At 46.9% G+C, this 9,833-nt stretch overlaps 1 long non-coding RNA gene across 2 annotated transcripts in view; it reads left to right on the forward strand.

Annotated features, from left to right (window-relative positions):
* Window positions 1-9,833, forward strand: part of LOC114486027 (uncharacterized) — a 23,876-nt gene that overhangs the window by 12,387 nt on the left and 1,656 nt on the right. The window lies entirely within an intron of this gene.

Below are 9,833 nucleotides of genomic sequence, written 5' to 3' on the forward strand. Positions count from 1 at the left end.
GCACAGGCTCCGGACGCGCAGGCTCAGCGGCCATGGCCCACGGGCCTAGCCGCTCCGCGGCATGTGGGATCTTCCCAGACCGGGGCACGAACCCGTGTCCCCTGCATCGGCAGGCAGACTCTCAACCACTGCACCACCAGGGAAGGCCCGGGTGAACGTCTTTAAAGGGCCTGGGATAGAAGAGACATCTTCAAGTGTCAGGATGACGGGCAGCTGTCCATCCATTCATTCATTCATGAAGCTCATACTCTGGCCAGGCCCTTTGCTGGTACTGGGACACTGAGGGAGACGGCATAGCAAAGGCTTAAGAGCAGCAATTTTGGTGTTTGCCTGATCAAAGTGTGAGTCTGGATTCTGCCACTTTCAGACTGTAACCTTGGCAACTGATCTCCCCTCTCTGAACTTTACATCCCACATCCGTAAGAAGGGATTGCTGTGAAGATGAATGGGGATAATCCACGTATTAGTCTGCTTGGGTTGCAATAACAAAATACCACATACTGGGTGGCTTAAACAACAGAAATGTGTTTTTTCAGTTCTAGAGGCTGGAGGTCCGAGATCAGGGTGCCAGCAGAGTTGGTTTCTGGTGAGGCCTGTTTCCTTGGCTTGTGGATGACTCTGTTCTTGCCGTGTCCTCACATGGTCTTTCCTTTGTGCGTCAGTTCTGTCAGATTAGAGCTCTGCCCTTATGACCTCATTTAACCTTAATTACCTCCTTAAAAGTCCTGTCTCCAAATACTGTCACATTGGGTGTTGGGGCTTCAACATAGGAGTTTGACAGGGACACAGCTCAGTCCACAGCACCATGTTAAGTGGTTAGCTGAGCTTGGACAGTGCTTAGTGACTGCTCTCGTGGGGTCTCAGCTTAATGGCTGCAGGCTACGATGATGAAGAAGAAGACTCGGTCCCTGTGTTTTTCAGAGTCTCTGGATCTGGTGGCAGAAACTGGCCTGTATGTAGGAAAGGATAAAAAGGGGATAGTGGTACCCAGAGATGTTATCTAAGGGTGGCGTCAGGACGGTGACCCAGGTCTTTGTCCACAGCACTGTGCTGCTCAGCATTGTGGTCTCAAAAGTTAGGTGTGTGTTTCACTGGACTGTGAGCTCCCCGAGGGCCAGAGCCTGCTGATCCAACTCTGGGGGTCAAGCACAGGCTCGTGCACCTGAGAATGTTTGATGACTAACTGAATGGACACATGAGATTATGAATGAATGATGGAGGTGGGTGGCTGGAAGGGTAGGAGGTAGATGGGTGAATGGATGGATGATGGACTGGGAGGAGGAGAAGGAGGAATAACTGCCCAAGTTAGTTAATCCTTTCTGACTTTAGTTGCTCTAGCTGCAGAAGTACATCCACACTGTTGTGCAACCATCACCACCATGGATCTCCAGGACTTTTTCATTTTCCCCAACTGAATCTCTGTATCCCTTAAACACTAATGCCTCTCCCCACTCCCTTCAGCCCCTGGCAACCCCCGTTCTACTTTTTGTCTCTATGCATTTGCCTATTCTAGGTAAGGAGGTGAGTTTTTAAAAGGGACTGTTTACAAAGGTGTGGGTAGGGTTTAGGGAAAGCGACAGGCTATGGGCTGTGGCCTGGGGCTGGTAACTCAGGGCACTGTTACGTCCCAGAGAGGTGAAGGATGGGAGCGCCCGTAGGGGCTCAGGAAAAGGGCAGAGGGAGGGGGTGGAGCTACGGGAGATACTGAGCTCAAAGAAAGCCCAGGGAAAGCCTCTGAGCAGTTTATAAAGACACTAAGATAAACCACAGAGGCAGCGACTAAATCAAAAGGCTCCTGTGGCAGTTTGTATATTGTAGGAGAATGACAATTGGAAGGTGTAATGAGTTTCCTTTTCCTTTCCAATGCTCCCTAGCCACTTCGCTCACTGAGTGATTTGCTTGCAAATTTGTTTTGCTTTGTGGAAGATGATTTGCATGATGAGAGGTGCACCCCTGCCCCCCAGTGTCGGATTCTTCACTCCGATCCAGCCTGCGCCTCTCTGATTTCACAGCAGCAGCCTTGCCAGCTTCTCCCTGCCCCGTCCTCCACCCTCCCAGAGATGCAGAGTAACTTGGATGTTGGAGAAAGAACAAGCAGAGGAGAGGAGGTATTTCCTAACTCCCCTCACCTATGCCTGGGCTGCAGCGTCTTAGCTACGCCAACATGACTGACTTCTCGCTAAAACCTCTCCATCACCTCCGTATACACACTTGGTTTCTCTCTCCTCTTCTCTTTCTCCTCTCATTTTCTTCCTCCATCCTTGAATATTCTAGGTCCAGCACATCCATCTGAGAGCACAGCTCACCCTCTGACACTCGGCTGCCCAGTGCCTTCCTGCATCCCTGAGTTGATGGGTGAATTCTGACTTCCTATGTCTGGGGAGAAACCTCAAGAGACCCTAATCTCTTGCATCCCTGACTGGGACGTGGGGATGGGGGGGTGCTCAGGAGGGAAGTAGTGACTCTAAGAGGCAGATCCTGGGCTTCCCTGGTGGCGCAGTGGTTGAGAGTCCGCCTGCCGATGCAGGGGACACGGGTTCATGCCCCGGTCCGGGAAGATCCCACATGCCACGGAGCGGCTGGACCCATGAGCCATGGCCGCTGAGCCTGCGCGTCCGGAGCCTGTGCTCCGCAACGGGAGAGGCCACGACAGTGAGAGGCCCACGTACCGCCAAAAAAAAAAAAAAAAAGAGGCAGATCCCTGTGTTCCCCCTTGTTCTCACCTTCTGCTTATGTAATAAAAACTGTCGTGTGCTGATGGCTTTCTGGGAATTTTGCACACATTTATAACCTCATTTAATTATCACAACAATCCTGCTCAGGAGGCTTTATTCCCGTTTTGCAGAGGAGACATTTGAGGAGTAGAGACGTCAAATGACTTACCAAAGGTTGCACAGCTTTTTATCACAGAGATTGAATGTAGGTAGATCTGTCTCCAAAGCGCTTTTCAACCAATTCTTTCCAACCAGTTCAGGAGGTAGTGAGTTCCTGGTCTCTGGAAGCATGTAAGCAGAGGTTGAATAGCCACCTGTCATGGAGAGAACACAGTCCAGGAGAAGTTTCCTTCCTGTACTGAGACGCTAAGATTCTAGGACTAGGTTTAGGTTCTGATTTGGATTTTCTCTAATTGACATGCATCTCTTGGGAAGCAGCATTGGGGCAGGTGCCTCAGTGAGGTCTGGTCATACAGAGGCAGGCATCCTGGGTTGCAAGGGGCAGGGAGAAGGGGCAGGAGGGTGGGGTGAAGGAGAAGTAATCAGGTAATAAGTTCTCTCTCCTTCCTGTTCTTGCTAGTTTTTCCTTGTTGCCCTGGGCTGGTCTTGGAGTCCCAGAAGGGCAATATTTTAAAATCCATTCAGTTTTGAACAAAAGTGTCACCAGGGTTGCGATGTGCTCTTTATATATTGCAAAGAAACAAGCCCAGGGCAGGGAGCAGAAGTGCTGGCTTTAATCCTGTTGCTGCTGCAGGTTTGTGGTGTGATTTTGGGCAAGCTTCCCCATTTGTTTAATGAGGGCTTGGGGAGGCTCACAGCTGAGGACGCTCCGGGTCCTGATGTTCAGTTCCCTGGGAGGGAAGCAGGCTTGCCTGTGTGTCGAGCCGGGGCTGCACCAGGGGGCTCCATAGCAGGCAGGGTGTGGCCAGTGTTGACTCGGTTTCCCCTGCTCTTGCCAGCCCCCAGATTCCCATTCCAGCTAAGCTGCTCCCAGACTCCCGACTCTCAGAAACTGAGTGAGATAATAAATGTGGTTTTAAGCTTCTTTGGGGGTAACTTGTTATGCAGCAATAAATAATGAAAACACTCACGCATCTGTGATCATATGGCAGAGATGGCCTTACTTACATGCCTGGTGGGTGGGTAGCTGGTTGGCTGATGGCCGGGGATTCTTCACTTGGGGGCAGTCCCAGGCTTCCCAGAGCAGGAAGAGAGGCCAAGTCCCGATGTGTAAGTGCTTTTTAAGCCTCTGCTTGCATCACATTTGCTAACAGCCTTCGGCCAAAGTAAATCACAGAGCCCACTCATGTTCAGGGGGTGAGGAAACAGACTCCATCTCCTGAAGGCTGGGGAAGAATTTGTGGCCACTTCTTGCAATTACAGAACATGGGGCTCCTGTACTAAACACCCCTTCCTTCTCCACTTCCTCACTCTTGAGCAGCCTCCCTTTTGTGAGACTCTGAGTCTAAATCAACACTTAACTGAGCACCCGTGATATGGCAGGTGTTTTCACCATCATGGCCTTAATTAATCCCTGACAACAGCCCTTGCAAGGTAACCCACCTCGTGGGTGAGGAACGCAGGTTCAGAAAGACAAGGTGGTGGCCTAAAGTCATAAAGCTGGTAACTGGCTGAGCCAGGATCCAATCCACATCTAGGAATTCCAAGTTTGGCATTAGTTTTACTTTCCCTGTCAAGATGCCCAGAACTTTCCATTTAACTTGGTCTTTTCAGACAGACACAGGCAAGATATGTGGAGACTGGTCCTGGCTGGATTCTCCCCAGGAATCCCAGTTCTGGGACAGCTGGCTGGGGCTGAAGGGGATCAGTCTGGGGCAGGAAGTTCGGGCAAAATGAACAGACTCTAGGGGGCGACAAAGGCCAAGACGCCTTCTCATTGCTACCCTATGCTCCATCCACTTCTTCCTCAGAGGAGAGATGCTGGCCTGTAGGAGAGAAAACTGTCATCTTCAGGCTCTAAGAAACCAGGGGAGGGAGGGGAGGAGGAAAAGGAGTGGGAGAGAGGGGAGAGAAGGAGAGAAAACAGAAGGAGGAGGGAGAAGAGAGAGGCAATAAGAAGGTTAAAAACAGAGGGGAAACTAAGAAAAAGACAGAAAATTAAAGAGATAATGAGACAAAAGACAGAGAGATATGGGGATAAAGAGAAAAAAAGAGAGGGAAGGAAAGAAAAATAAACTCCTAAGACAGGGATGGAGAGAAACAGAGACAGGGAAGCAGAGATGTGTGGACAGAGAAAGGAAACAGAAAGGCTGAAGGGAGAGAGAGAAAGGAAGTTGGCTGGGTGGTGGATGAAGAAGGGATGAGAGGGGAGGAGGAGGGTTCAGTCATGCTGTGTGACCTAGGCCAGGTCAGCTCTCTGAGCCCCATTTCCCCATCAGAAAAAAGGACTGCCTCTGGAGCAGTTGTGAGAATGACCTGAGCAAATATGCGTGAGGACTTTGGAAACTCTAAAGCGCTATACAAACCTACATTGCTATCGCTGATGGCTTGGGCTGGCCAAACGTTCGCGCGGGTTTTTCCATACCATCCTATGAAAAACACGAACGAACTTTTTGGCCAACCCAATGTTATCATTCTCCTGTCATGGTGGGACAACATAATGCTAGAAAAGAGTGTCAGAACAGGCGACACATGTCACACCTCTATAATGAGTGGCGTAGAGTCAAGGGAAAACTGGAGCTTCTTGATACTAAGACACTGCTCCATGTAAGATGCCCGATTGATTTAAGTCCACTTTGGGGTGGGGGGAGAACTGCCACATTATAGGTACATAATTAAGAAAAACAACTGAGAGCACATAGTTCTTCCTACAAGCGCTCCCTTTGTTTTTCAGGATCACAGTCAATGTCTGCGTGTACCGTGGGACGTCTATACGATATGCTGTAGCTCCCCTTTAGGTCATTCATCAATAATTATGCAGAATGTCATGGTGATGGTGCTGCTTTTTTGCATCTCATGTAAGTGAACTTAATTTTTAAAAGATTAACAGTATTATCTTGAGACATATTGAAGACTATTGGTGTTTCATGTGGATTTCTGCTTCGGATAAACACACAGCGCCCCTCCTCTCTCCACAAACTGCACTGCATATTGCTGGAGGTGAAACAGCTTTTCTTGAAAGTTAGCTGGAAGCTTTTGACAGGTAGGTGTTTAGTGTCTGCGTTATAGGACTTGATGGACCAATTTGTCAGACCCACCTCACACCACTCAGAAAATTCTCTGATGTATTTGGGAAGACTGCCAGTAACTGCACTGACTGGTGGGTGGCAGGCCATTTCTTGCATAAACAGTAACTTTTTCTTTGTATCACTATGAAATCTTTTTGAAGACATTTAAAGCAGTAATTAGGGATCCAAATTTAAGTTAATAACCAACTCTTTCATTGAAAATCACACATCTGAAGTAACACTGCATAAACCTGACAACTACCTGACAACTTGTTCCTCCTCTTGGAGGCTGACCCATTATTATAACACACATTCTGATTTCAGAAATTCTAAAGGGTAAAGAAGAACAAATCTAGGAAATGCGAGTGGCTAAGAACAATGGAAATGACCTGATATTGTTGATAAGTTGATAAGTTTGTTGATAAGAGAGAGAAAACCAAATGTTTTGAAAAGATCTTGATTATATCTAATATATTAAAACAGTTCAAAATTGATACTTGGGATACTTCTGCCTCATTTGAGTGAATGAGATGCTATGACTGCAATACTCATTGCTGCCACTAGGTAGTGGTAGTGTTGTGTATGGCCTAAGCGTCTGGACTTTTGCCACGTGGTCTATCAAGTGTCACAGATTCATGGGACTTATCTAGCCAAACACTGCCCCCCCTCACCCACTAAAATAAGTCTGGTTTGAGTCATGGTTCTGGCACTTACTAGCTGTGTGGCCTGGGGTAAGTTAGCTTTCTCACTTGAGGGGAGGGGGATAAAGTGGTGCCTTCCATGACTTAGGCATTTTATATTTGTAGAGCACTTCTCGCCTTACCAAGAACCCTCAGACTGTGTAGCTCTAGATGCCTACACACGCTGGCATGAGGTTAACGTTCCCAGCTCAGCTGTGAGCTGTGTAGGGCAGGGAGCATAATTTATAACTGGACTAACCCCTTACATTGGTACATGTATCAATCCGTATTTACACAATAGTAGTAGCTACTCTTTATTGAGCATGTACTCAGTACCTATCTCAATACCTGTTCTTTTAATCCTCACAGCAACCCTATGAGGTTAGTATTCCTGTTATGCCCATTTCACAGAGGAGGAAATCCCCAGGGTTGTGGGAAGATTCAATGACTTAATGCATAAAACTTGCTAGCACAGTGCCTAGGACATAGCAAGTGCTCAGTACTTATAGTGCTTATTATTTACAAGTGAGGGGATCAGGCTTGTACACTGGGGAGTATAAAGCAACAAAGTATTGATAGAAGGGGCTGTAGAAGCACAGAGGAGGGGATGATAATTCTTCTTGGAAAGAGATTCAGGAAGGCTTTGCAGAGGCGGCACCATGTGAACTGGATGATAAAGGACAAGTAGGGAAGGCAGAGTATGCTGCTTGTTTTCCCAGTTCTGTTTTTCTCCTCTTCCTCTTAATAATAGAAATACCCCTCCCAGTGAATTGCTTCCCATGGCTGGAATCAGGACATGGTGTGGGTAGAAGAGTTTGGGCCATGAAGGGATGGCAGAGCAACAAAACAGAAGGAACCTGGGTCCCTGGATGACCTTGGAGAGCACAGCTGCCTCATGCACCTTGGATCACATGCCTATCTCCAAACCATTACATGAGAGAGACATAAACTTCTATCCTGTTTGAACCACTGTATTGCTGGCTCTCTTATCTAAAGCGTATTAGTCTGAAGCCTAAACCGTGTAGCAGGTAAAAACAGAGGAATACTTACAGGGCAGAAGAAATAGCATGTCCAAAAACATGAAATGTGAAAGAAGTTAGCAAGTTTTAGGAAACTATCTCAAGGGTATTTTTGAGGATCAAGCAAGATAAATGTATATAAAGTGCTTAGTACACTACCTAGCACATACTAAGTGCTTGCTAAGTGAAAGTCATCTTTTTTTCCACCTGATGTAAATGACTTCTCAGAGCCTCAGCTATAAAATGGGGGTAATGTCACCTGTAGGATGAAAACAGAGGTCTGGACCTTTCTGTTCTAAGAGAAATTGTATTAGGAGCAAGATTTAAATAAAAAACAATTACCAAGAGATGAATGAGTACCCTGCCTTCTCACTGATTTAAATAATTTAACTTAACAAAACCTCTGGTGCTCTCATCACTCTAGTTAACACCTGTCCTGCTCGGTGGGCCCTAAAAACTATTAGCAGTTCCTTGAAGGAGTTCTGGATATCCAGTGCTCCATACTTTTCATACGCAGGTTTCTCAGTTCTTTCTCCTCCAAGGTAACTCCTTTTAACCACCTCACAAGACTCTGCACAAACATCACGTCTACTGAGACCTACCTTGACCTACTGGGAAGATCTGCCTGATGTTGTGTGTAACAGGCATCTCCGTCACGGTTTTATACCCTTATTATTGGTTCAGCTGCCGTTTTCCCCTTGCCAGATTGTGAGCTCTCCCAGGGCAGGGAACATGAGTGTTTCATTTTTGTTTCCTCAGCACCCAGCCAGAGTAGGAGCTCTGTTCATATTCACTGAACAAATGAGGTGTTCTTGGGTAAATATGCAGGGTCAGTTGTGGGGGCAGATTTAAGGGATGTTAGAAAGTCAGATGTAAAAAAGAGAACATGTTTCTCATCTGCACAGTAATATCTGAGCTTTGCCATTTAGGCATTGTTATTCCTTCTTCTGGTCTTCTTAAAATGCTATTTTCTGGTGGTGAGGAATCTGCTGGTGGGGAGTCTAAGAGGTGGTTTGGAAGAGTGAGGGAATACTAACTTAGTCGTCAGACTGAGGTTCTAACTACGGCTCTGCACTGACCTGCTGGATAAACTTGGGCAAGGGCCTTTTCCTCTGGGGTTCAGTTTCCTCAGCTGTAAAAGGAGGCAATGAAACGTATCTCACAATAGTGTTGCGAGAATTAAGTAAGTGTGTAATAGCAGCTCGTAGGTTTTTGTAGAAATATTAGTGCTATTAATCACATCCCTTAAGTTGCCCTCATCCTTGCCTTCTCCCTGTGAGTTCCAGATTTTTAAAAAATTATTTAATTAATTTATTTTTGGCTGTGTTGGGTCTTCGTTGCTGTGCTCTGGCCTTCTCTAGTTGAGGCGAGCGGGGGCTACTCTTCGTTGCGGTGATCAGGCTTCTCATTGCAGTGGCTTCTCTTGCTGCGGGGCACGGGCTCTAGGGGCGCAGGCTTCAGTAGTTGTGGCACGCGGGCTCAGTAGTTGTGGCTCGTGGGTTCTAGAGCACAGGCTCAGCAGTTGTGGCACATGGGCTTATTTGCTCTGTGGCACATGGGACCTTCCCGGACCAGGGATTTAACCCGTGTCCCCTGCATTGGCAGGCGGATTCTTAACCACTGCGCCACCAGGGAAGTCCCTGAATTCCAGATTGTATGGTGATCAACAGTGTGGAGTTTTGAACCAAACTGCCTGGATTGCCTGCCATTTCCTAGCTGTTAACCTTCAACAAGTCAGTTCACTTCTCTGGGGTCCAGTTTCCTCATCTGAAAAATGATAAGCACTGACCTTAAAGGGTTTCTGTAAAGATTAAATAAGCATTATTTTATTTTATTTATGATATTTCTAATATTTCATTATTATATATAATATCGACTATTATATATACCTATATGTCTAATTATCTATATTATAATATATCTATAATATCTACAGTATATTATATTTTATATATATAAAACTTACTCTAGTGCCTGGCATGAGGGGACCACTGCCTAAGTATGTGTCAGTGTATTCTCCCTCTCTCCTGGTAGAGGGAGGTAGGTGGCAGGAAAGCACCAGGCATCTGAGAAGGTGGGAGGCCGTAGAGAGTGAGGTCAAATGGGAGTTGGGGGCACTGATGGCAAATTCCCTCCATCAGATCTTTTTTTTTTTTTTTTTCGGTATGCGGGCCTCTCACTGTTGTGGCCTCTCCCGTTGCGGAGCACAGGCTCCGGACGCGCAGGCTCAGC

The sequence above is a fragment of the Physeter macrocephalus genome, chromosome 4, assembly GCF_002837175.3.
Source record: "Physeter macrocephalus isolate SW-GA chromosome 4, ASM283717v5, whole genome shotgun sequence".
In the NCBI taxonomy this organism is placed as follows: domain Eukaryota; kingdom Metazoa; phylum Chordata; class Mammalia; order Artiodactyla; family Physeteridae; genus Physeter; species Physeter macrocephalus.